Source organism: Lepidochelys olivacea (assembly GCF_965140295.1).
Source record: "Lepidochelys olivacea isolate rLepOli2 genome assembly, chromosome: 2".
In the NCBI taxonomy this organism is placed as follows: domain Eukaryota; kingdom Metazoa; phylum Chordata; order Testudines; family Cheloniidae; genus Lepidochelys; species Lepidochelys olivacea.
The window spans coordinates 37,260,188-37,284,205 of NC_140412.1; positions in this window are offsets into that span (position 1 = coordinate 37,260,188).

The following is a 24,018-nucleotide window of genomic DNA, read 5'->3' on the forward strand; positions in this document are numbered from 1 at the left end:
ACCGCCTGCGCCCCGGGCCCTTAGCACGGGCACCCTACAACCGTACCGCCTGCGCCCCGGGCCCTTAGCACGGGCACCCTACAACCGTACCGCCTGCGCCCCGGGCCCTTAGCACGGGCACCCTACAACCGTAACGCCTGCGCCCCGGGCCCTTACAACGGGCACCCTACAATCGTACCGCCTGCGCCCCGGGCCCTTAGCACGGGCAACCTACAACCGAACCGCCTGCGCCCCGGGCCCTTAGCACGGGCAACCTACAACCGAACCGCCTGCGCCCCGGGCCCTTAGCACGGGCACCCTACAACCGTACCGCCTGCGCCCCGGGCCCTTAGCACGGGCACCCTACAACCGTACCGCCTGCGCCCCGGGCCCTTACAACGGGCACCCTACAACCGTACCGCCTGCGCCCCGGGCCCTCAGCACGGGCACCCTACAACCGTACCGCCTGCGCCCCGGGCCCTCAGCACGGGCAACCTACAACCGTACCGCCTGCGCCCCGGGCCCTTAGCACGGGCAACCTACAACCGAACCGCCTGCGTCCCGGGCCCTTAGCACGGGCACCCTACAACCGTACCGCCTGCGCCCCGGGCCCTCAGCACGGGCACCGTACAACCGTACCGCCTGCGCCCCGGGCCCTTAGCACGGGCACCGTACAACCGAACCGCCTGCGCCCCGGGCCCTCAGCACGGGCACCGTACAACCGTTCCGCCTGCGCCCCGGGCCCTTAGCACGGGCACCGTACAACCGTACCGCCTGCGCCCCGGGCCCTTAGCACGGGCACCCTACAACCGAACCGCCTGCGCCCCGGGCCCTTAGCACGGGCAACCTACAACCGAACCGCCTGCGCCCCGGGCCCTTAGCACGGGCACCCTACAACCGTACCGCCTGCGCCCCGGGCCCTTAGCACGGGCACCGTACAACCGTACCGCCTGCGCCCCGGGCCCTTAGCACGGGCAACCTACAACCGAACCGCCTGCGCCCCGGGCCCTTAGCACGGGCAACCTACAACCGAACCGCCTGCGCCGCGGGCCCTTAGCACGGGCACCCTACAACCGTACCGCCTGCGCCCCGGGCCCTTAGCACGGGCACCGTACAACCGTACCGCCTGCGCCCCGGTCCCTTAGCACGGGCACCGTACAACCGTACCGCCTGCGCCCCGGGCCCTTAGCACGGGCACCGTACAACCGTACCGCCTGCGCCCCGGGCCCTTAGCACGGGCACCCTACAACCGAACCGCCTGCGCCCCGGGCCCTTAGCACGGGCACCCTACAACCGTACCGCCTGCGCCCCGGGCCCTCAGCACGGGCACCGTACAACCGTACCGCCTGCGTCCCGGGCCCTCAGCACGGGCACCGTACAACCGTACCGCCTGCGCCCCGGGCCCTCAGCACGGGCACCGTACAACCGAACCGCCTGCGCCCCAGGCCCTTAGCACGGGCACCCTACAACCGTACCGCCTGCGCCCCGGGCCCTTAGCACGGGCACCGTACAACCGAACCGCCTGCGCCCCGGGCCCTTAGCACGGGCACCGTACAACCGTACCGCCTGCGCCCCGGGCCCTTAGCACGGGCACCGTACAACCGTACCGCCTGCGCCCCGGGCCCTTAGCACGGGCACCCTACAACCGAACCGCCTGCGCCCCGGGCCCTTAGCACGGGCACCCTACAACCGTACCGCCTGCGCCCCGGGCCCTTAGCACGGGCACCGTACAACCGTACCGCCTGCGCCCCGGGCCCTTAGCACGGGCACCGTACAACCGTACCGCCTGCGCCCCGGGCCCTTAGCACGGGCAACCTACAACCGAACCGCCTGCGCCCCGGGCCCTTAGCACGGGCAACCTACAACCGAACCGCCTGCGCCCCGGGCCCTTAGCACGGGCACCCTACAACCGTACCGCCTGCGCCCCGGGCCCTTAGCACGGGCACCGTACAACCGTACCGCCTGCGCCCCGGGCCCTTAGCACGGGCAACCTACAACCGAACCGCCTGCGCCCCGGGCGCTTAGCACGGGCAACCTACAAGCGTACCGCCTGCGCCTCGGGCCCTTAGCACGGGCAACCTACAACCGAACCGCCTGCGCCCCGGGCCCTTAGCACGGGCACCCTATAACCGAACCGCCTGCGCCCCGGGCCCTTAGCACGGGCACCGTACAACCGTACCGCCTGCGCCCCGGGCCCTTAGCACGGGCACCCTACAACCGTACTGCCTGCGCCCCGGGCCCTTACAACGGGCACCCTACAACCGTACCGCCTGCGCCCCGGGCCCTTAGCACGGGCAACCTACAACCGAACCGTCTGCGCCCCGGGCCCTCAGCACGGGCAACCTTCAACCGTACCGCCTGCGCCCCGGGCCCTCAGCACGGGCAACCTACAACCGAACCGCCTGCGTCCCGAGCCCTTAGCACGGGCACCCTACAACCGTACCGCCTGCGCCCCGGGCCCTTAGCACGGGCACCCTACAACCGTACCGCCTGCGCCCCGGGCCCTTACAACGGGCACCCTACAACCGTACCGCCTGCGCCCCGGGCCCTTAGCACGGGCAACCTACAACCGAACCGCCTGCGCCCCGGGCCCTGAGCACGGGCAACCTACAACTGTACCGCCTGCGCCCCGGGCCCTTAGCACGGGCACCCTACAACCGTACCGCCTGCGCCCCGGGCCCTTAGCACGGGCACCGTACAACCGTACCGCCTGCGCCCCGGGCCCTTAGCACGGGCACCCTACAACCGTACCGCCTGCGCCCCGGGCCCTCAGCACGGGCACCGTACAACCGTACCGCCTGCGCCCCGGGCCCTCAGCACGGGCACCCTACAACCGTACCGCCTGCGCCCCGGGCCCTCAGCACGGGCACCCTACAACCGAACCGCCTGCGCCCCGGGCCCTCAGCACGGGCAACCTACAACCGAACCGCCTGCGCCCCGGGCCCTCAGCACGAGCACCGTACAACCGAACCGCCTGCGCCCCGGGCCCTTAGCACGGGCAACCTACAACCTAACCGCCTGCGCCCCGGGCCCTTAGCACGGGCAACCTACAACCAAACCGCCTGCGCCCCGGGCCCGTAGCACGGGCACCGTACAACCGTACCGCCTGCGCCCCGGGCCCTTAGCACGGGCACCGTACAACCGTACCGCCTGCGCCCCGGGCCCTTAGCACGGGCACCCTACAACCGTACCGCTTGCGCCCCGGGCCCTTAGCATGGACACCGTACAACCGTACCGCCTGCGCCCCGGGCCCTTAGCACGGGCAACCTACAACCGAACCGCCTGCGCCCCGGGCCCTTAGCACGGGTAACCTACAAGCGTACCGCCTGCGCCTCGGGCCCTTAGCACGGGCAACCTACAACCGAACCGTCTGCGCCCCGGGCCCTTACCACGGGCACCCTACAACCGAACCGCCTGCGCCCCGGGCCCTTAGCACGGGCACCGTACAACCGTACCGCCTGCGCCCCGGGCCCTTAGCACGGGCACCCTACAACCGTACCGCCTGCGCCCCGGGCCCTTACAACGGGCACCCTACAACCGTACCGCCTGCGCCCCGGGCCCTTAGCACGGGCAACCTACAACCGAACCGCCTGCGCCCCGGGCCCTTAGCACGGGCACCCTACAACCGAACCGCCTGCGCCCCGGGCCCTTAGCACGGGCACCCTACAACCGTACCGCCTGCGCCCCGGGCCCTTAGCACGGGCACCCTACAACCGTACCGCCTGCGCCCCGGGCCCTTAGCACGGGCACCCTACAACCGTACCGCCTGCGCCCCGGGCCCTTAGCACGGGCAACCTACAACCGTACCGCCTGCGCCCCGGGCCCTTAGCACGGGCAACCTACAACCGAACCGCCTGCGCCCCGGGCCCTTAGCACGGGCACCCTACAACCGTACCGCCTGCGCCCCGGGCCCTTAGCACGGGCACCGTACAACCGTACCGCCTGCGCCCCGGGCCCTTACAACGGGCACCCTACAACCGTACCGCGTGCGCCCCGGGCCCTTAGCACGGGCAACCTACAACCGAACCGCCTGCGCCCCGGGCCCTCAGCACGGGCAACCTACAACCGAACCGCCTGCGCCCCGGGCCCTCAGCACGGGCACCGTACAACCGTACCGCCTGCGCCCCGGGCCCTGAGCACGGGCACCCTACAACCGTACCGCCTGCGCCCCGGGCCCTTAGCACGGGCAACCTACAACCGAACCGCCTGCGCTCCGGGCCCTCAGCACGGGCACCGTACAACCGTACCGCCTGCGCCCCGGGCCCTTAGCACGGGCACCGTACAACCGTACCGCCTGCGCCCCGGGCCCTTAAAACGGGCACCGTACAACCGTACCGCCTGCGCCCCGGGCCCTCAGCACGGGCACCGTACAACCGTACCGCCTGCGCCCCGGGCCCTGAGCACGGGCACCATACAACCGTACCGCCTGCGCCCCGGGCCCTGAGCACGGGCACCCTACAACCGTACCGCCTGCGCCCCGGGCCCTGAGCACGGGCACCGTACAACCGTACCGCCTGCGCCCCGGGCCCTTAGCACGGGCAACCTACAACCGAACCGCCTGCGCCCCGGGCCCTTAGCACGGGCACCCTACAACCGTACCGCCTGCGCCCCGGGCCCTCAGCACGGGCACCGTACAACCGAACCACCTGCGCCCCGGGCCCTTAGCACGGGCACCGTATAAGCGTGCCGCCTGCGCCCCGGGCCCTCAGCACGGGCACCGTACAACCGTACCGCCTGCGCCCCGGGCCCTCAGCCCGGGCAACCTACAACCGAACCGCCTGCGCCCCGGGCCCTCAGCACGGGCACCGTACAACCGAACCGCCTGCGCCCCGGGCCCTCAGCACGGGCACCGTACAACCGAACCGCCTGCGCCCCGGGCCCTCAGCACGGGCACCGTACAACCGTACCGCCTGCGCCCCGGGCCCTCAGCACGGGCACCGTACAACCGAACCGCCTGCGCCCCGGGCCCTCAGCACGGGCAACCTACAACCGTACCGCCTGCGCCCCGGGCCCTTAGCACGGGCAACCTACAAGCGTACCGCCTGCGCCCCGGGCCCTTAGCACGGGCACCGTACAAGCGTACCGCCTGCGCCCTGGGCCCTTAGCACGGGCACCGTACAACCGTACTGCCTGCGCCCCGGGCCCTTAGCACGGGCAATAAACAAAAATTCACTGAAGCCCGTTACCTGTCCATAATTTTTATTCAAATTATCCCTGACAAAATGGGAAGAGAGGGGGGCACCCACAGTGGCTGGGCTGCTGCAGGCTCCAATCCCTGCCCTGGTGACTGGGCTGCAGCAGGGTCCTCCTGCCCTCCCCCACTGCTTGCCACGGGTAGGCTGCTGTGGGGGGGCGGGTGGGCTCCTGCTAACTGCTGCAGCTGGGTAGCTGCGGGGAGCCCAGCTGAAATTTCACTACTACATGGTGGCTGGGGGCCTCTGACAGCAGCGGCTGAGAACTGCTGGGCTGCCTGCTGACAGCAGTTCAGCCCCAGGGCAAAAAATGTCACGGAGGTCTCTGGAAGTCATGGATTCCGTGACATCCATGGCCTTGGTGACATAATTGTATCCCTAATTATAACCTATGTGTTTTGCAGAAGTTAATTGTAAAAAATTAGCTAATATAGTGTTATTTGGAGCAGTCCTCTGAAGCCATTTTGAAAGACATTTTTCCTGACACCTTTTCTCCTTGGTGGGTGAGCAACTGGCCACTGCAAACCTGCTATTAATTACTCAGTACCGTTCCAGATGTTAGATAAATATCTGGGATGTTCTAAACCTATTGCTTATGTCTGTGTGTGCTTAAATATGATAAACTGCAGTATTAGACAAAAGCACACTTACTTGCATTTAATTCTTAATCAGACAGAATTGCTGTGTTCCTATTGATTTATTCCTGACACCGCCTGGAGTGAAACAGTTAAGTTACCACTGTTGGGGGTTCTGAAAACCCCAGGGGCAGAAAAGGGGGGGCCAGAGGTGGGGAACCCTCCCCCTCCCAAATTTTGGTCAGGCTCTGCCGCCCTTGTCTGTGCCACTCAACTAAAAACATACAATAGTATTAATGAACTAATTCTGAAAATAGGAATGGTCTACCAAAGATAATGTCAAAAATCTTATGCAAATTCATATTTAGACACCATTTTAAAAATAGATTTATGGAGTTGTTACTGTCTTGTGAGTCAATACGGCTGCCATACAGAAAATAGATTAATACCGAAAATTGTCAAGTAGGCCTATATTTGGAAGATGCTTTATACTTTTCATATCTCATCCATTATTCATCATTTGTCTGACAACCCTGGAGATCCCTCTATTATAACCCTCCTTTTAAACCTTTGAGGCCCTCTTTTACAGTTAGTATCTTTCTGGTTAAGGAGCTTTTTTTCCAGGAACTCACAGAACAATTTTATAGAAGGCGGAATGATGCTATTTTAGCTACAGCAAAGATTCCCAACTGTGGCATGAGTATCATTACTTTTGAAAATCCTATCTAAATATAAATGTATAGATGACAGGATCTATTTCATTTTAACAGGTGTGGAGCGTAGAGGACACAAAATTCTTTTTCCCAGCAGTAGAAAATTAGACTTTTATGAGATAACATTATACTGCCTCCCACTTAGTACTTTTGATCTCGTGCTCAAGGAAATGCCAAAATACTAAGAACTACAACCAATATAATTAATCTCACATTGCATTAATTAAAATAATACTTTATTATGAAGTCATATTAGAAATAAAATCAATCCAAAATAAATTATGTTATATGTTGCCACTCATTGGGACTGGAAGAGTCAGACAGTTACTTGAGAGCTAACCCATGCAGACATCAGCCTGAGTAGGATTATAGAGGTAAGGTTTCCGCAAGGATGAAATATTCCATATTACTATTTTGTATTTATATGTGTGAATGCCTGTGTGCGAGACTTTTTAAGTGAGAAGACCGTTGCATCTCACTCTCTCAGCTGCTGAAGTCAAAGACCAGCAGCATGAAAGGTCACAAAGACTGGGAACTTCATTAGCTGCCGTGGATAGCCATTGACACCTTTTGTGCGTTGTCAAGCCTTACGTACTCAACAGTATGTTGTTGCAGTGCCTTGCCAACCATTGGTCAAGAAGTCTCCTCCACACAGTCTGCCAAAGCGGATTTAGTATGTTGGGGGTAGGCATTTCCCCTCATGGCTACCCTCTACCTGGTTTATCCCACCAGTTGAAATTCATTTAGATACTCAGTGCCCCCTGTGTTTGGATATTGCTCCTGGGAGTCTCTGTGCTTTATTTTCATGCAAGAACAACCATCACAAAGAGAGAGAGTGAGAGTGTGTGTGTGTGTGTGTGTGTCACTCAGTCATTCTCCCAGGGTCCATGCTGGCTGAAATGTCTCCAGGAAGCATCAGCTTGTCAGGGGCTCCAGTGAAGAAACAAAGCTGGGACCTCATATGACAGTCTGCATAGTCTCTCTCAGCACGCCTTGTATTTATATAGTGCCCTGCTAATTACAGTCAGTGCCAAATGGGGTGGTGATTTTGTGAGGTATGGTCCACTGGGAAGTGGACTGAAACTTCCAACTCACTTCACAATGGCCAAACAACAGCTAACAGATAGTAATGACTTGGGACTACCACTTATCTGGACCAGCTATGTACATTTATGGCATTAAATAATGCTTAATAATATTTCCATCCATGGTTGAAGTAAATGTTTCCATTGTGAACTGTGTTATCCTCATCTATTTTTGAGACCCTTGAGATCTAAAACCACTAACTCTTACAGAAACTTTTCCTTACTATGAGGACAGCCCTGAGAACTTTTTTCTAGTGACGGAATTGACTGTTTTGACTCATTGTAGCATGCACTCTATTTATTTAATGACCTTTGGATGTTTTTGAGCATTGAGCGAGAAAAGTGAGTCAGCAAGGAATAGTGTAGGAGATGCTGCAAGTTCCGATAAGTATGTCTGCTGTAAAATCCACAGTACTCATTTGTCTGCCATTCTGGATTGCCATCTGGAAGAAATGAAGGTAGACATACTCCCAAACCTAATCCAGTCTGACCCCTATTCTCTGACATTCTGCATGGGATGTGATTTTTTACTTATTTAAATGCTCTCTATTTGTACATCTGAGGACAGTCATCATTGTGCAGGTTTAGCTGTAATACTCCGATTGCATGAAATTCAATCAAGTAATATAGATAGATTTTAAGGCCAAAGAGAACTATTCTGACCATCATGATTTAACTGGGAATTGGCCCTGCTTTGAGCAGGGGGTTGGACTAAATGACCTTCTGGGGTCCCTTCCAACCCTGATATTCTATGATTCTAGGATGACCTCTTTCATATCACAACCCACAGAATTTCACCAAGTGATTCCTGCATCAAGCCCATAATTTCTGGTTGAGTTAGAGGATAGGGACCAGTTCTGTTCAACATCTTCATTAATGATCTGGATGATGGGATGCATTGCACTCTCAGCAAGTTTGTGGATGACACTAACCTGTGGGGCGAGGTAAATACGCTGGAGGGTAGGGGTAGGGTCCACAGTGACCTAGACAAATTGGAGGATTGGGCCAAAAGAAATCGGATGAGGTTCAACAAGGACAAGTGCAGAGTCCTGCACTTAGGACAGAAGAATCCCATGCACTGCTACAAGCTGGGGACTGAGTGGCTAAGTGGCAGGCTTGCAGAAAAGGGCCTAGAAATTACAGTGGACGAGAAGCTGGAGATGAGTCAACCGTGTGCCCTTGTTGCCAAGAAGGCTAACGACATATTGGGCTGCATTAGTAGGAGCATTGCCAGTAGATCGAAAGAAGTGATTATTCCTCTTTATTCGGCACTGTGGATCTGGACTACTGTGTCCAGTTTTGGGCCCTCCACTACAGAAAGGATGTGGAAAAATTGGAGACAGTACAATGGAGGGCAACAAAAATGATTACAGGCACATGACTTATGACGAGAGGCTGAGGGAGCTGGGCTTATTTAGTCTGCAGAAGAGAAGAATGAGGGGGGATTTGATAGCTGCTTTCAGCTACCTGAGAGGTAGTTCCAGAGAGGATGGTTCTAGACTATTCTCAGTGGTGGAAGAGGACAGGACAAAGAGTAATGGTCTCAAGTTGCAGTGGGGGAGGTTTAGGTTGGATATTAGGAAAAACTTTTTCACTAGGAGGGTGATGAAACACTGGAATGCGTTGCCTAGGGAGGTGGTGGAATCTCCTTCCTTAGAAGTTTTTAAGGTCAGGCTTGACAAAGCCCTGGCTAGGATGATTTAATTGGGTATGGGTCCTGCTTTTGAGCAGGGGGTTGGACTAGATGACCTCCTGAGGTCCCTTCCAACCCTGATATTCTATGATTCTATGATTTAAACTATGGGGAATCAAACTCATTTGTGATTTTAATACAGAACTTCTTTAATATGATCCAACAACTAAATCATCCCAGCCAGGGCTTTGTCAAGCCAGGTCTTAAAAACCTTTAAGGATGGAGATTCCACCATCCGCCTAGGTAACTCATTCCAGTGTTTCACCACGCTCCTAGTGAAAGTTTTTCCTTATATTCAACCTAGACCTCCCCCACTGCAACTTGAGACCATTGCTCCTTGTTCTGTCATCTGCCACCACTGAGAACAGCCTAGCTCCATCCTCTTTGGAACCCCTCTTCAGGTAGTTGAATGCTGCTATCAAAAACCCCCTCACTCTTCTCTTCTGCAGACTAAATAAGCCCAGCTCCCTCAGCCTCTCCTCATAACTCATGTGTTCCAGATCCCTAATCATTTTTGTTGCCCTTCGCTGGACTCTCTCCAATTTATCCACATCCTTCTTGTAGTGTGGGGCCCAAAACTGGACACAGTACTCCAGATGAGGCCTCACCGATGTCGAATAGAGGGGGACGATCACGTCCCTCGATCTGCTCGCTATGCCCCTACTTATACATCCCAAAATGCCATTGGCCTTCTTGGCAACAAGGGCACACTGCTGACTCATATCCAGCTTCTCGTCCACTGTCACCCCTAGGTCCTTTTCCGCAGAACTGCTGCCTAGCCATTCGGTCCCTAGTCTGTAGCTGTGCATTGGGTTCTTCCGTCCTAAGTGCAGGACCCTGCACTTATCCTTATTGAACCTCATCAGATTTCTTTTGGCCCAATCCTCCAATTTGTCTAGGTCCCTCTGTATCCTATCCCTGCCCTCCAGCGTATCTACCACTCCTCCCAGTTTAGTATCATCCGCAAATTTGCTGAAAGTGCAATCCACACCATCCTCCAGATCATTTATGAAGATATTGAACAAAACCGGCCCCAGGACCGACCCCTGGGGCACTCCACTTGACACCGGCTGCCAACTAGACATGGAGCCATTGATCACTACTCGTTGAGCCCGACAATCTAGCCAACTTTCTACCCACCTTATAGTGCATTCATCCAGCCCATACTTCCTTAACTTGCTGACAAGAATACTGTGGGAGACCGTGTCAAAAGCTTTGCTAAAGTCAAGAAACAATACATCCACTGCTTTCCCTTCATCCACAGAACCAGTAATCTCATCATAGAAGGCGATTAGATTAGTCAGGCATGACCTTCCCTTGGTGAATCCATGCTGATTGTTCCTGATCACTTTCCTCTCATGTAAGTGTGTCAGGATTGATTCTTTGAGGACCTGCTCCATGATTTTTCCGGGGACTGAAGTGAGGCTTACTGGCCTGTAGTTCCCAGGATCCTCCTTCTTCCCTTTTTTAAAGATTGGCACTACATTAGCCTTTTTCCAGTCATCCGGGACTTCCCCGGTTCGCCACGAGTTTTCAAAGATAATGGCCAATGGCTCTGCAATCACAGCCGCCAGTTCCTTTAGCACTCTCGGATGCAACTCATCCGGCCCCATGGACTTGTGCACATCCAGTTTTTCTAAATAGTCCCTAACCACCTCTTTCTTCACAGAGGGCTGGCCATCTATTCCCCATGTTGTGATGCCCAGCACAGCAGTCTGGGAGCTGACCTTGTTCGTGAAGACAGAGGCAAAAAAAGCATTGAGTACATTAGCTTTTTCCACATCCTCCGTCACTAGGTTGCCTCCCTCATTCATTAAGGGGCCCACACTTTCCTTGGCTTTCTTCTTGTTGCCAACATACCTGAAGAAACCCTTCTTGTTACTCTTAACATCTCTCGCTAGCTGCAGCTCCAGGTGCGATTTGGCACTCCTAATTTCATTCCTACATGCCCGAGCAATATTTTTATACTCTTCCCTGGTCATATGTCCAACCTTCCACTTCTTATAAGCTTCTTTTTTATGCTTAAGATCTGCTAGGATTTCACCGTTAAGCCAAGCTGGTCGCCTGCCATACTTACTATTCTTTTGACACATCGGGATGGTTTGTCCCTGTAACCTCAACAGGGATTCCTTGAAATACAGCCAGCTCTCCTGGACTCCTTCATGTTAGTCCCCCAGGGGATCCTACCCATCCGTTCCCTGAGGGAGTCGAAGTCTGCTTTCCTGAAGTCCAGGGTCCGTATCCTGCTGCTTACCTTTCTTCCCTGTGTCAGGATCCTGAACTCAACCAACTCATGGTCACTGCCTCCCAGATTCCCATCCACTTTTGCTTCCCCCACTAATTCTTCCCGGTTTGTAAGCAGCAGGTCAAGAAAAGCTCCCCCCCAGTTGGCTCCTCTAGCACTTGCACCAGGAAATTGTCCCCTACACTTTCCAAAAACTTCCTGGATTGTCTATGCACCGCTGTACTGCTCTCCCAGCAGATATCAGGAAAATTAAAGTCACCCATGAGAATCAGGGCATGCGATCTAGTAGCTTCTGCGAGCTGCCGGAAGAAAGCCTCATCCACCTCATCCCCCTGGTCCGGTGGTCTATAGGAGACTCCCACCACTACATCACTCCTGTTGCTCACACTTCTAAACTTAATCCAGAGACACTCAGGTTTTTCTGCAGTATCGTACCGGAGCTCTGAGCAGTCATACTGCTCCCTTACATACAGTGCTACTCCCCCACCTTTTCTGCCCTGCCTGTCCTTCCTGAACAGTTTATAACCATCCATGACAGTACTCCAGTCATGTGAGTTATCCCACCAAGTCTCTGTTATTCCAATCACGTCATAATTCCTTGACATCACCAGGACCTCCAGTTCTCCCTGCTTGTTTCCAAGGCTTTGTGCATTCGTATATAAGCACTTGAGATAACCTGCTGATCGCCCCTCATTCTCAGTATGAGGCAGGAGCCCTCCCCTCACAGACATTCCTGCCTGTGCTTCCTCCCGGTATCCCGCTTTCCCACTTACCTCAGGGCTTTGGTCTCCTTCCCCCGGTGAACCTAGTTTAAAGCCTTCCTCACTAGGTTAGCCAGCCTGCTCGCAAAGATGCTCTTCCCTCTCTTCGTAAGGTGGAGCCCGTCTCTGCCCAGCACTCCTCCTTTATGGAACACCATCCCATGGTCAAAGAATCCAAAGCCTTCTCTCCGACACCACCTGCGTAGCCATTCGTTTACTTCCACTATTCGACGGTCCCTACCCAGGCCTTTTCCTTCCACGGGGAGGATGGACGAGAACACCACCTGCACCTCAAACTCCTTTATCCTTCTTCCCAGAGCCACGTATTATTAATTAAGAGGTCTCTTGTTTTTTGGTACTGTTTCTCTCCCTCTCTGTGTGAAACTTGCAAGCTGCTAATTGTGTTAGTATATTCTAAGACCGAGTCTGTTCTCAAAGCAATTCTTTGTAACAACAACTACTCACACAGAGAGAGACTCAAAGCAATACTCTGTAACAACAGAAACAGCACCCAGAGACTCCCTGCCCTTTTGTTGTATTCATCTCACTTTGTTAACAATTGTGATTAAAATAGAGATCGAGGATGTATGTGGATGGATGCTTGATGTGGATAATAACTGAATGATCAGGAAGGCGCCAGCCTAAGAATCCAGTGTCCATCGGCTGAAGAAGGCGTCAAGTGGAAATAACCAGAGGACCCCCGGAGAACAGACTCGAATCCACCCAACAGCCTCAAGAATGAGAAAACTAAAGAACAAGATAACATTTGGCAGCACGGAGCTGTCAGGAATGTGCCATCTGCTGATTGATTCAGCAACAGCATGATGAAGCAATTCCCATAGACTGGCATAGGAAGAAATTCCTATAAAAATGGACTCTAGAAAGTGAGAACTTTGGGGTCTGATTCTGCAAACCAACTTCCAGGAGTATCAGATGAGCATCTGACAAGGCCTCGCTCCCTCCTCATGTCCAGGCCATCTGGCCAGTGGCTTGGCGTGAGCAACTCTAAGGCTGTAACTATGATAACAACCTTGCAGAACCTCTGTGTGTGTGTGTGTGTGTGTGTGTGTGTGTGTGTGTGTGTGTGTGTGTGTGTGTGTGTGTGTGTGTGTGTGTGTGTGTGTGTGTGTGTGTGTGTGAATAAATATGAAATTGAATGGAACGTTATAGCTATAACTAACTGCTTCCTATGATTCTTTCTGTATTCACAATAAATGTGGCATTTTGCCTTTTCCCCTTTAATAAGATCCTGCTGGTTTTTATTTTATTGGTATAACATAGTTGGGGTTGGTCCTGCTTTGAGCAGGGGGTTGGACTAGATGACCTCCTGAAGTCTCTTCCAACCCTAATCTTCTATGATTCTATGATATCATGTAGATAGGAATTTAGTGAACGCTTTTAATTTCAGTGATCGTATGTTTTAGCTTTGTTTAAATTTTTTTGCTGATATTCTGGGCTGTGTTGTAGTTGGACTGTGGGAGCATCTTGTTTCTCTCTTCATTATGTTCTGTATGTCTAGAGTAAGTAGTATGTGAAAATGTGTACAAGTTAGTTTGTTTTTTTTAAAAGGTTGTGATCAGAGAAGACGGTTGGGTATTTCAAATGGTACTGTGCAGCCTGTGTGTCTGATTCAAGAAAGAAAGAACAGTCTGTTCTGCAGTAGTGGAAAGCCAAAATACAAGTTTTCTAGGAACTAAAACTTACTGCAGGTTAGGAAATATATTTAATTTTCTTACAAAGATCCTAAGAACAATATAAGAAAATGACTGTGCTCTTCATGGGTGAAAACTTTCTTTTCAATAGCTATATTTGAAATTTTAATTAAATACATTTCATTTGTGCACCTGATTTGAATAAAACACATGTAATAGTATTTTAAAGGACACTAGAAAACTGCTTCTCTGTTGGTTGCTTCTACTGGCAGGGATAAACTGTGTTCGATATTTGTTGACTAAAAGAGGTTGATTCCTGGCCCAGTTTGCCATTTAGGGGGTGTAGTATGTATAGTAGTTCTTTGTAAGACATGTAACCTTTTAAGACTCGACTCTAAAACTAGTTCTGAGGGCAGATGTAATGGTTTTATAAAATGTGTCAGTTCATGTTGCTCATTAGGATGTAATTTTTGTCTTCAAAAAAATCTGAAATTGTAAAATATAATATCTTCCCTTTCTGAGCAAGCAAAGCATAAGATAAATTCACATCTGGTGAAAATCACCCCTGGGCAGAGAGCTTTCTCTAAACCTATGCACTACGTAAGTCCTCAAAATACATACCTGGAGGATAGGCCTAGTGCCGGCTGTCTGCACAGTGGTGAATTTCACCCTTTGTGAATTTGAAATTTGCTTTACTTGCTTGGAAGGGCAGGATATTACTATAGTTTACACTTTTACATTAAAGTAATTTAGAATCATAGGACTGGAAGGGACCTTGAGAGGTCATCTAGTCCAGTACCCTGCACTCATGGCAGGACTAAGTACTATCTAGAACATCCCTGACAGATATTTGTCCAACCTACTCTTAAAAATCTCCAATGATGGTGATGCCACAACCTCCCTGGGCAATTTAGTATAGTAAATCGGTACCAAGTAATTTGGGATAATATCTAAAAGCAATATGCCTGGCAGCTGTTAAAAAGAATATGCTTGGCAGCTGTTAAAAAGAACAACCACAGCCCTGAACAGTCGCTAGTTTTCTCCTTTTTGAGCTATTTAAATACTGATCACCCTAACAGTTCAAAGCCAAATAAGCTCACCTGATCCTAAGCACAGATGCTCCTGCACACAGTCCCACAAAAGTTATCATGCCAGCTAGGAAAACCACCAAACGTTGCATGGGAAACTTGGATGTTCCTGTGGGTCTATCCCTCTGTTGGCATGAGAACAGGTATTGATGCTTGAGAAAGAATGGTTAGGGACCTTACAGTAAGTGGTTCTTCGAGTTGTTTGGTCCACTCAGAGCCCGCTGTAGGTGCGCGTGTGCCCCATGCACGCAAGATCAGATTCTTTTGGCCAGCAACTTCTACTGAAGCTGCACATGCACCCTGCATGCCCTAAGACTCTTCTCCAACAGTTAAAATGTAGATCAGCCCCAACCGCCTCACAGTTCCTTCACCAATGCAGAATCCCCAAGGCTAAAAATTCTACATTTGAGGGAAGAAAGGCATTGTGAGGTCCGTGTGGACACACCATCTCAAAGATCACAATTACTGCAAGGTAAGTAATGGTTCCCTCTTCTTTGAGAATTTGTCCACACACATGGGCAGCGGGTACAATAGGCCAGGAGAGGCTAAACCTCCCCTGGCCCAGCCACCGCCAACCCGCTGCTGGACGCCTAGGCCGTGTCCCCTGCCTGCTCCGCTCCTTCCCCAAGGTCCCCACTGCTTGCTGCTGCTGCCTAGTGAGTCTTCCTCCGCTCCTCCACTCCACCTCCCCCTCCCTCGGAGGTCCCTGCCACTAACTGCATCCCTCCTCTCCCCCACCCCTCTCCCCAAGAAGGCGAGGGAGGTGAGGAGGCAAGTGGGGGTGTGTGTGTCTTGCAGCAGGCAGGAGGGTGAGGAGGGACACGGTGGGCGGCGGGAGGGGTGAGGAGCGACACAACGAGTGGCCGGCAGGGGAGTGAGGCAGGACATGATGGGCGAAGAGGGACATGGCGGGCGAGGGGCTGAGGAGGTATGTGACGAGCGGGGGAATCTCGCGGCAGGCAGGGGCTGAGGAGGGACATGGCGAGTGACGGTCGGGGGGGTGGAGCTTGGAGCCAAGGTGGGGCAGACTGTGGGCAGGGCCGTGGGCAGAAGAGGCGGGACAAGGAGCTAGTCTCCCCCAGTGGAAGCTTCACCAGTCGCCCATGTTCATACTGATCCCACTGTAGGTAGGATCTTTATTAGATGGGAAAGGAAACTATTAATACGTCTAGACCCATGGTCACATTTTATGACTTTGTTTTGTATTGGAACCATTTGTTTCACCCCTCTCTCATTTTTTGTTAAACCTTTTTTCTTTCTTAAATAAACCTATTTTTGTTTTATTATAAATGCTCACAAGTGCTGTGTGGTTTAAAGGAACAGTGATTTACGATAAAACTGGTAAACTGGGGTACACTGTACTTTTGTGGGCAGAAAATTACTGGGAATAGCCAGTGTCAGGGGCTGGATATCACAGGGGAATGGTTCTAAGGGACGCAGGACCTGCAAGGTGAATTTAGGGCTGGAAGCGCCCAGAGGAGAGTGCTTGAATGGCCAAAAGGCTGGTGGTGTGAGGAAGCTGATACTGGCTACCACTTGCTGGAGGCAGAGGGACACAAGATGACTCACAGACCTGGGTACCCTAAGAATCATCACAAGGACTGGTGCAATGCAGCTGCTGCTGCTCACCACTGCCGCAGCTGTCTCTACTGCCACTTGCTGCTCACCACTGCTGCTGTGTGTTGCTACCATCTTTGCTGTGTGCTGCCCTAGCTGTTATCTCTGCCACTGCTTGCCGCTGCTGCTACTCCCTGTTGCCTCTTTCTCCAGATGCACTGCTGTATCCTGAGGTTCCCCCCCCCCCACTTAGCCCATTTTCTAGTGATTTTACCAAGGAATGGGGAATATCACTGCTGTTGCTTTCTCCTTCACTGCCGCACTGTCCCCACACCAGGTCTAAGGTTCAGCCCCTTAGACCGGCGCATCAGCGATTTCAGCTCCCGTTCACTCAGCAGAAACAAGGCATCTCAACCAGTCCCCCCTTTTACTTGGAGCTGACAGCACTACCTCCCCCCGTGAGGTTTCAGTTGAGTGACCCCTTCCACAATAGGACATATTAAGTACATTTCTGCTGCCCTTTAGTTATACAATAAGGATAACAACATTTCATTTCCCCTGCATTCAACCTAAAGTGGATTTTAACCCAAAACAGCTGAAATTGATCACTTTCAAAAAGCAGGCTTGTCTGCTGATCATCTAAGCAGAGTAGGTGTGTTCATGCAAATCTAATACCAACAGACCCCAGTTGTCAGCAGGGGGGATTGAACCTGGGACTTCTGAAGCTTAGTGCATAAGCCTCTACTGCATGAGCTCAAAGTCACATGGCATTTAGCCAATGCTGTAGCAGGCTCAACAATCTCTATCTGGGCTTGGTGCCACTAGAAAGCGACAGAGTGCCATACCAAGCAGGCATGGGTTACACAAATACAGTCTGGTCCTGAGGTCTTTCCCCCCAGCTTATCAATAGATGTGTGGGGAGAGGTCAGTCAGATGCTGGCTGGTAGATATGCTAAAGCAGACTGACACCCATTTTGAGAGTTTTCGGGTTGGATTTATTAGCAAAAGGTACAAATAGTTTTGGTGATTTATGAAATGTTTTTGTCCTATTGAGGTACTACAAGATAGCTATTAAATCATCCAAAGTGTGGAGTTTAGCCTCTGCAGAGGACAAGTGAGGTCTTGGAAAGAACACAGGTAAGTGAATACATTGATTTAAGTGGAAGTCTGAGACCACTTCAGGCAGAAGTTTAGGATGAGGATGAAAAGTAACTACTTATGGAAGGTGGCATAAATAGTCCTGCCATCAATGCTTGGATTTTTCTCATTCTGAGACTAGAGGTAGTAGCTGAATAGATCAAAAATGCTGTCTTAATAGACAAATGATACACAGAATATGAGGGCATGGATTCAAACAGATTTCATCAGAGATAGGACAATGCTTAAGTCCCAAGAAGGGGAAACATTCTTATCTGGCAGGAAATAAGGCATTAGCCCCTTCAAAAGTTTGGTTACTGTAGGATGGGATGATAGAAATAGATGTGTCCAGAGAGTGAGAAGCTGTGATGTTTTGGGGTTCACCTAGGCCAGTAAGGTTTGTGGAGGCATGAGTTGTCTACGACTTGGTAAATTCTCTTGGAACTGTAGAAAGGCCAAAGCCATTAACAGTCTCAATGGCTAACGAGTGTCTTTCACTAAGAATCTTAGGTTCTTCCTTGGGACAGAAGGATGGAAATATGGAAGTACACATCCTGAAAATCAAGAGTTGCAAACTAATCCATGGGACCCAGGGAGGGGATTATAGAAGCAAGGGTACCCATTGTGAACCAAAACTAATGAATGCACTTGTTTAGTCACCTGAAGTCCAGTATAGGATGCTGTGACAGGGTGGCTCCCCAGCAACAGGCATGCTCACTCAGGTTCCACTTGAGTGGTTCCCAGAAATAGTACGCAAATGCTTTTCAAGTAAAAATAGCCCTTGAAAGGCGATTTACTCCACACCTACCTTCAGAGCCAGTAACCACCCCAAACACACCAAGAAATCTGCTATCTACAGCAATAGTTCTCAACCAGGGACACATGTAGCCCTGGGAGTACACAGGGGTCCTATAGGGGGTACTCAACTCATCTAGATCAGTGTTTCTTAACCTGGGGGTTGTGAGCCCCAGGGGAGTCACAGGATGGGTTTAGGGGGGTCACAAGTGCAGGACCAGCATTAGGGGATGGCAAGCAGGGAAACTGCCAAGGGCCCCATGCCACAAGGAGCCCTGCGAAGCTAAGTTACATGCTTCAGCCCGAGGTGGCGGGTCTCGGGCTTCAGCCCTGCCGCCTGGGGCTCTTGCTTCAGAAAAGGCTCACAAGTAAAAAACAGACTCAAGTATCACACTGAAGTGTAAGTACAATAGTTATATTCCAATTGTTTTTTCTAATAATTATATGGTAAAAATGAGAAAATAAGCATTTTTTCTGTAATAGTGTGCTGTGACAGTTTTGTATTTTTATGTCTGATTTTGTAAGCAAGTAGTTTTTAAGTAAGGTGAAACTTGGGGTACACAAGGCAAATCAGCCTCCTCAAGGGGGTACAGTAGTCTGGAAAAGTTGAGAACCACTGATCTATAGCCAGGCACTCAAATACCACAGAATATGCACCAAGGAGAAAGTCTGGGATATAAATTTTAACACACTAGTTGTGTGGCAGTTGAGAATAGTTCATGTTATTCATTTATTTATTTTAATTAAGATGATTTGGATATATCAGGTTCCATTAAATTACACAATAGCTGATCAATATGTAACCAACTGATCTTATTTTTGTTATTCTGATCTCCCCCGTCCAATGCCTTCCTTTTATTTATCACAGTCACTTGTTAAATTTGGTCTCAAATTAAACAAAGCAGGGACTGTACCTATGATTTGTACAGCACCAAACATAACAAGGCTCCAATCTTGACTGGAGCTTCTGGGCACTAAGGCAATATAAACAATTACTACTCTTAATAGTGCTCAAAACATATTAGAATCTTTGTCAGATGTAGGATCTAAAAAAAAGTAAAGTAAAACAAAACTGTTGCCTTATTATATGCATTCCTTTTTTATAGGCTTGCTGGTTTTTAGATTTGGTTCTTGAACCAAGTTGAAATGCAGAGAGCAAACGTAGTGAAGTATTCTGATTTAGTTGTCATTGCCAAAAATTCAATATTCCAATTTTTAATATTTTAAATGTGATTAATGCTCCAGTTAGTGATAGAGAATAAACTCAGGTCAATACACTGAAGCATTTGCAGTGTGCAGAAAATTGCTCCTACATTTACTAATGTGATTTGGGTTTCATTTTTCTATAGTTTTGCATCAAAAAGTAACTCCTAATTCATCTTCCAGACGTACAAAGCAGGCAGCGCATTAAGAGTAGGTGTAGGGAGCACGACTTTGATTTTTAAAAACAATTATGTTACGACTAAAAAAGTTCAAGGCTTGTATAAGGAGTCTTTTATTCTATCTGAAAAAATAAAATAAGAAAGAGGGTGAACATGATGAAGGGGAAACAAGAAAGCAAGCATAAATGCAAAAACAGCTACAGCAGAAAGGAACATTTTATCCTGTGAGATTCTAAACCATGAATCATCTTTGGTGCCAGTCCTCTAAGTTTTTGCTAATACCAGCGGCTAGCATTGGCAAAGATTTTTACTAATAAACACAGCCAAACAAAAAGCAGCTTGACACCTTCAAAGCACTATTGAGCACAGCAGCTAGTGCTAGTCAACGGATGTAGCATTTTCCTGTGATGTGTGGCCTTATGAGATGGTCTGGTGAGAGTGGGTGGTCAAACTTCAAAGAGAAATGATTCCTCATTCCATTCAGCTCCTGCAGTCTTCAGTGCTTTGTAGAAAGCTGGGTTTGCTTTTTTAGTTTTACTTAGGAAGTTGAATTGGGAACATTTAAATAATTCCTGATTTAGTTTCTTACTCAACTAAAAGGTGACCTGGCTGCCTACGAAGCACTGGTGAGTTCGGTGGCTATGAAAGAGGAAGGACCTGTATTTCCCTGTGAAGCAACTGATCAAATTTCAAACTAAAAACATGCAATGATGTCTCAGCTGTCTCTTCCCACTCAGCCCAGGAGTGCTTTGCAATGGTCAGGCTCCTTGTAAATTTAAAAGGATAGTATAAAACTACAAATCATATGCAGTTGTTTTTCTTACCAAATTTACTAACATCACTTTAAAAGTATTACAAGTCGGAGAATTCAAAAACTAGTTTATTTTTTGCCATTTGCTGGTTTACTTTTTGCATTTCACCACTAAATTGGCTCCAAAACTAGATGATTTCCAGTTAGTTGATATATCCTACAGCTTTATTTTGTACTGCAACTTTTTGGTAAACTGCAGCCCAAAACTCTCTAAAATGATAAATAAAAAAGGAAAGTAAAATAGATTATACGGAAAACACATTGTTGCAAAACTAACTGGAGGACTCCTAATTTAGCAGACAGGTTCTTTCACACAAGATTTATGACAGTATTCTCTTTTTTTAAGTCTTGGCCTTTGAAATTAATTTCACATGTGACCTGGGAGCTAATTGTAATGCACTTTTAAAGTGCTCTATCATGGAGATCCACTTTGCGTAAACTAAAAAAAAATAGAGAGCGGCATTGTGCTGTATTGCAGAGGGCTCACAGATTATAAAACCAGATGGGATCATCATCATCTAGTCCAGGGTGGGCAAACATTTTGGCCCGAAAGCCACATTTGGGTATGGAAATTGTATGGTGGGCCATGAATGCTCATGAAATGGGGGTTGGGGTGCAGGAGGGTGTTCTGGGCAGGGACTGAGGGGTTTGAAGGATGAGAGAGGGAATCAGGGCTGGGGTAGAGGTAGGGGCAGGGGTGCAGGCTCCGGGCAATGCTTACCTCAAGAAGCTCCCTGAAGCAGCAGCATGTCCCCCCCTTCTGGCTCCTACGCGGAGGCACGGCCAGGCAGTTCTGCACGCTGCCCCATCCGCAAGCGCCGCCCCTGCAGCTCCCATTGGCCGCAGTTCCCAGCCAATAGGAGCTGCGGGGGCAGCACCTGCAGACAGGGCAGTGCACAGAGCCCCCTGGCTACCCCTAAACATAGGAGTCGGAGCAGGGACATGCCACTGCTTCTGGTAGTTGTGGCACGTGCGGGCGGAGTGGCCCCCAAGCCCATGGCCCAGCTGGAGTGTGGGAGCAGGGCAAGCCCCAGACCCCACTCCCCAGTGGAAACTCAAGGGCCAGATTAGATCAGGGGTGAGCAAACTATGGCCCCTGGGCCACATCTGGCCAGCCAGCTGATCTAGTCTGACCTACTTAATATAGGCCAAGGGTTCTCAACCTTTTTCTTTCTGAACCCAACCCCCCATGTGCTAGAAAAACTCCAGGGCCCAATGTGGGCGGGGGCCAGGGGAACTTGGGGCTTTAGCCCTGCAGGGTGCTGGAGGGGGGCTCCACAGGTGTAGTTTGACTTCTATTTTACAGGTCAGATCTGCATGGTGGGGCCTGGGGAGGGACCACCACCTCCACCCCCTGCCTAACCTCAGCAGGCCACCCAGCTTGTCTTGGTTGGGGAGCAGCACGCAACCAAAGATTGTAACTCAAAGTGGGGGGTGTTCAGCTCAAACTTTGAAAGCTGTTCAGGGTGCAGGGAGGGGTTGGCTAGGGGCTGTGCACAGTGAGGGGTATCAAATATAAAGGGAAGGGTAAACCCCTTTGAAATCCCTCCTGGCCAGGGGAAAGCTCCTCTCACCTGTAAAGGGTTAAGAAGCTAAAGGTAACCTCGCTGGCACCTGACCAAAATGACCAATGAGGAGACAAGATACTTTCAAAAGCTGGGAGGAGGGAGAGAAACAAAGGGTCTGTGTGTCTGTCTATATTCTGTCTTGGCCGGGGATAGACCAGGAATGGAGTCTTAGAACTTTTAGTAAGTAATCTAACTAGGTACGTGTTAGATTATGATTTCTTTAAATGGCTGAGAAAAGAACTGTGCTGAATAGAATAACTATTTCTGTCTGTGTATCTTTTTTGTAACTTCAGGTTTTGCCTAGAGGGGTTCTCTGTGTTTTGAATCTAATTACCCTGTAAGATATCTACCATCCTGATTTTACAGGGGGGATTTCTTTATTTCTATTTACTTCTATTTTTATTAAAAGTGTTCTTGTAAGAAAACTGAATGCTTTTTCATTGTTCTCAGATCCAAGGGTTTGGGTCTGTGGTCACCTATGCAAATTGGTGAGGCTTTTTATCCAACATTTCCCAGGAAAGGGGGGCTGCAAGTGTTGGGAGGATTGTTCATTGTTCTTAAGATCCAAGGGTCTGGGTCTGTAGTCACCTAGGCAAATTGGTGAGGCTTTTTACCAAACCTTGTCCAGGAAGTGGGGTGCAAGGTTTTGGGAAGTATTTTGGGGGGAAAGACGCGTCCAAACAGCTCTTCCCCAGTAACCAGTATTAGTTTGGTGGTGATAGCGGCCAATCCAAGGACAAAGGGTGGAATATTTTGTACCTTGGGGAAGTTTTGACCTAAGCTGGTAAAGATAAGCTTAGGAGGTTTTTCATGCAGGTCCCCACATCTGTACCCTAGAGTTCAGAGTGGGGGAGGAACCTTGACAAGGGGTATAGCTCAGGGTGCAGGGAGAGAGTAGCTAGGAGCTATGTGCAGGCAGGGAGTAGCTCGGGATACAGGCAGGGGAATAGCTAGGAGCTGTATGCTGGAAGGAAACCTCTCTAGGTGAGGTAGGTTTTCCAGACCTTGAATCATTCTTGTAGCTCTTTTCTGAAGCCTTTCCAATTTTTCAACATCCTTTCCGAAGCACGGAGACCAGACATGGACACAATATTCCAGTAATAGTCTCACTAATGTCGTAATACTACCTCCCTACCGCTATTTGATATTCCCCTGCTTATATATCCAAGGATCATGTTCACCATCTTAGCTACGGTATTGCACTAGAAGCCCATGATCAATTGATTGTGTCACGGGAGGTATAAAATATGGCTCTACTATTGACTTGCTGAGATTCTATCTTGAGCAAGTCACTTACTTTCTGTGTCTGGTTCTCCATCTGTAAAATAAGAATACTTACAATACCTCAAAAGGGTGTAACAATTAATTAGTTAACATTGGTACAGTGCTTTGAAAATGCAGTGTAATACAAATCCAAAGTATTTATTGTACTCAACTTCTTAGTGCTCTTGTACTCCTTTTTCTAATTTTTTTAAATGAGTTTTAAAAGAAAAGCATCTCAAGTCAAACTACTGACATGTACTTGTGCACTGACAGAACATTACGTCGAGATGACACTATGTAAGGACATATATACTGTACTCTAAAGGAGGTCTTTGATTAGGACCAGAGAGAGGAAGAATGGTCCAGTGGTTAGGACCACACATTTACAGTTAACTTGGGCAAGTCACTTTGTTTCTCTGTGCCTCATTTCCCCACCTACAAAATGGGGATAATAGTACTTCCCTATCTCACAAAAGTGTTGTGAGGACAAACATTACTGTGAGGTGCTCAGATACTATGACA